The sequence below is a fragment of the Bison bison genome, unplaced genomic scaffold (genome assembly GCF_000754665.1).
Source record: "Bison bison bison isolate TAMUID 2011002044 unplaced genomic scaffold, Bison_UMD1.0 scf7180017864389, whole genome shotgun sequence".
Lineage (NCBI taxonomy): Eukaryota > Metazoa > Chordata > Mammalia > Artiodactyla > Bovidae > Bison > Bison bison.
The window spans coordinates 7,198,695-7,202,959 of record NW_011494961.1 but is presented as its reverse complement, the minus strand read 5'-3'; positions in this window follow the sequence as shown (position 1 = coordinate 7,202,959).

The following is a 4,265-nucleotide window of genomic DNA, read 5'->3' as shown; positions in this document are numbered from 1 at the left end:
TTCATGGCAAATAGATGGGGAAACAGTGGCTGTCTTTATTATTTTGGGCTCCAAAATCACTGCAGATGGTGACTGCAGCCATGAAATTAAGACACTTACTCCTTGGAAAAAAAGTTATGACCAACCTAGACAGGATATTAAAAAGCAGAGACATTACTTTGCCGACAAAGGTCCATCTAGTCACGTTTCCAGTAGTTATGTATGGATGTGAGAGTTGGATGGTGAAGAAAGCTGAGCACAGAAGAATTGATGCTTTTGAACTGTGATGTTGGAGAAGACTCTTGAGAGTCTCTTGGACTGCAAGGAGATCCAACCAGTCCATCCTAAAGGAGATCAGTCCTGGGTGTTCACTGGAAGGAGTGATGTTGAAGCTGAAACTCTAATACTTTGGCCACCTGATGCGAAGAACTGACTCATTTGGAAATCCCTGATGCTGAGAAAGACTGAAGGCAGGAGGAGAAGGGAACGACAGAGGATGATATGGTTGGCATCACACTGACTCAATGGAGATGAGTTTGGGTGAACTCCGGGAGTTGGTGATAGACAGGGAGGCCTGGCGTGCTGCGGTCCATGGAGTCACAAAGAGTCAGACACGACTGAGCGACTGAACTGAACTGAGCTATATTTAATTTGACCTTTGTGTCAGTTTCCTTTGAGTTTTCTTTCTTTCCTAAAATAAATTGCTGGATGCTAGTAGACCTAAAAGAGCATCTTGCCATTAGATTTGTTCTGCCATATAGTTATTTCCAGGGGTGACTTACTGCGTGGTGATAGTATTTTTAGTTGGTTTTTATTTTTTATTCCCTTTGAGTCTTCTGTCATTGCCAGTTTCTGTTTCAGCACCATCTTGATAGGTGTCAGGGTGTGGTGGCCAAGTGAATGTCAGGCCCTGAGGCTGAGACTACAAACTGATGACTGTGAGACTGTGATGGAGGCAGTAGGATGTGAGGTTAGAAAGTAGTCGAGCTTTAAGAGGCGGACAGAAGATAGAAATATATCCATTGTGTTTTAGGAAGGAATCCAAAATGAGATATATAGTTACAGATTCATAACATTATAAATGACAGACACGAAGACATGCCTTTTAAAGTTTAAGGCATCCTGGTTTTAAGCTGATGTCTTTTGTTTTGCTTTTATTAAAATAGAACATGATATTTTACGAGAAATTTTTAAAAAAAACCTCTAAGTATGCCTGCAGTGGGATAGATTGAAAGCGTTTTGTGTGTTAGTTTGCAGAACTTGAGTGGAGTTGTCAACTGTGCTACCCCCGGGGGCCCTCAGCCTTCTATCATCCCAGACATCCAGGCATCAAAGCCAGGAAGACAACTTGATTAGCTCCATCTGGTCAGGCCTTTCATATCTTGATTCTCTTCCTTTGAGATAATTCTGGATAATAATTAGCTTAAATAAGGAGCAAACAATTGGTAAATGTTCTTATCTGAAAGGCACCTCCCATAGAAATTTTTTCTTCCTAAATGATTTCTTTGTCTGGGCTCTATTATACTTTATTTGTTCTCTCTGTTATACTCCCTCTCATTATCCCTGTATTAAATCTATTATTGTAAGGAATTACAAATGTCATTTTGAGAGTCTAGTTCAGTTTTAGCTGATAATCTTGGAGAATAACATGCATATAGAAAATGCCCTGTGCCTAAGTTTAATGCATTTTCAGAGTGAACATACCTATGTTATTAAAACCCAGATAAATAAACAATATTATCAACACCCTGCTGCTGCTGCTGCTGCTAAGTCGCTTCAGTCGTGTCCGACTCTGTGCGACCCCATAGACGGCAGCCAACCAGGCTGCCCCGTCCCTGGGATTCTCCAGGCAAGAACACTGGAGTGGGTTGCCATTTCCTTCTCCAATAAATACATATAAATATACATAAATATATACATATATGTATAAGACATACTAGACCAGACCAAACAGTATCTAAAGAAATATCTTTAGTTTGGGAAAATTGCATAATAATTACATTGACTTGGTAAAATATTATGACTGCATTTTTGGAGTTGTTTTTTGGCCATGTTATTTTGAATATCTTGTAAAGGTGGTAAGAACTCACCACTTGATAGTTTTGAACAGCCAAATGTTAGGAACCAAGTCTGTTGCTTTTTCTTATCCAGCTTCTGTCTTAAATCTTTTTACAGTAAATTACACGATCTAATGATATCTGTGGGATACACTCACGCAGTCCCTGAAAGAAGCAGTAATAATCGAGTTTACACGTGTGGCTGTGGGAAGGGCAGAGGTAGGACCACACTGATGCTGAAAGCCTGCTGCTGAGACTAGTGTCGCATGGAGTGCTTTTGTAGCGGCGTAATTAAAGTCCTCCTAAAAAGGCTTCTATTTGGAAGTACTCGGATTTTATTTTTTCAGTGTATCACTGTCGCCTTTCAGCTCAGAAATTTGAATAAACTGCTGCTCTCTGATTTATATTCGTTATACAAACCAGGCTAGTTCCTGCTACTGACCATTATACACCAGTATCTCTTCTTCACCTCACGTGGAAAAGTTGTTTCCTTTGCAAATGAGCTAGACTTCTTTTTAGGCCGTATTTTCTACTTTCTTGATACTTGTCATTTTCTTAATATATTTAGAATATAAGGTTGGAGCACAAAAAACTGCTACTGCTACTTTAAAGGGATGAAAACAGTGAATTTTTTTAAAACTTAATTTTTTTTCCTTCAGTCACACTCTCTGACTTACTTTTAGTGAAATGCCATGTAGTGGAGTTATTGTGATATACACTCTACTAGACTTTAATACTGAAAATACTTGGCCGTTTGTTAACATTCAAGAAAAGCAATAGTATTCAAATTTGACTGTATAGGTCAGTTTATTTTACAAATAGCTGATGCTGTCCTGGAAACGTGAGGCCCTGACTGGTTAGTAACTGACAGACTCCTCAAGATGGGTCATAGATGGGATGTAAATTGAAAGAAGCAGCTGATTTTGTGTTAATCAATCTTCAAATAATTAAACTCTGCGTGTGTGGTGGGCTTGTGTAAGATTTTCAGAATGATCTTAAATAATATCCTGCTAAGAAACGGTTGTCATACTATAAATACGATAGTTTCTCTTTTAAGCTTTACTAACATATGTCAGAAGAATAATGGTAGTGTTCGAGTTCCTAAGTAAGAACTTGTAAAGAGTACGAGTTTTTGTGCTTTTTAAAAAAATTTTGTAATTAAAAATTTTTTAATTCTTTAAGTAACCATAGCTTCCCAGTGATGTGCAAAAAAAGTTTTTTTTAATGTTTGACTTCTTGTTAATAGGTCACTTCTCTACATAACTGGCAATCTTGGTGTTTCACTAAGCCTATTACTCTTAGCATTTTTTTACTTTGAAACAATCGCCAACTGTAGAAAAGTTGTACAAACACTTTGTATCTGAACTAATTGAGAATAAGTTGTTGACATAATGCCATTTCCTCTCAAACTCAAGAACATTCTCCAACTTAACGATAAATGACCATCAAAATCACAAAATTAACCTTGCTGCTGCTAAGTCGCTTCAGTCGTGTCCGACTCTGTGCGACCCCATAGACAAAAGCACTATCTAATTCTTAAACCCCATGCAAATTTTGCCAGTTTTCCCAGTAATGTTTTCTGTTGTGAAAAGTTCAGAATCACAGTTGAGTTTAGTTATCTCCAGTATGAAACAGTATCACATTTTTTCCCTTGACTCGTGATGGTTTTGACTCTTCTGAAGATTACAGTTGTTCTGTAGAGTGTCTCTCTTTGGGCATGTCTGTTGTTTCCGTCTGGTTTGACTCAGATTATACAGCTTTGTCAGGAATATCACAGAAGTATTACATGTGTTCTCTCTCACTGCATGACATCAGTTTGCCCTGTGACTGATAATGTGCATTTTGATCGCTTAATTGAGGTCAGACTTCTCTTTTTTGCAGTCACTATTTTCCCTTTGGTATTAATGCCTTTGTTTGGAGGCATATTAAAACTATGTAAATATCTTGTTCTTTATCATTTGTTTACTTCAGTATATCAGAGTGGGCTCATAGTTTCCTATTCAATGGATTATAATCTTTTACAATCATTTAATGCCCAGATCATTCCAGATTTGATCATTGAGACTCCTTTTAAGCTGACTGATGCAAAGAAAGTAGGGAAAACCACTAGACCATTCAGGTATCACCTAAATCAAATCCCTTATGATTATACAGTGGAACTGAGAAATAGATTTAAGGGCCTAGATCTGATAGAGTGTCTGATGAACTATGGACTGAGGTTCGTGACAT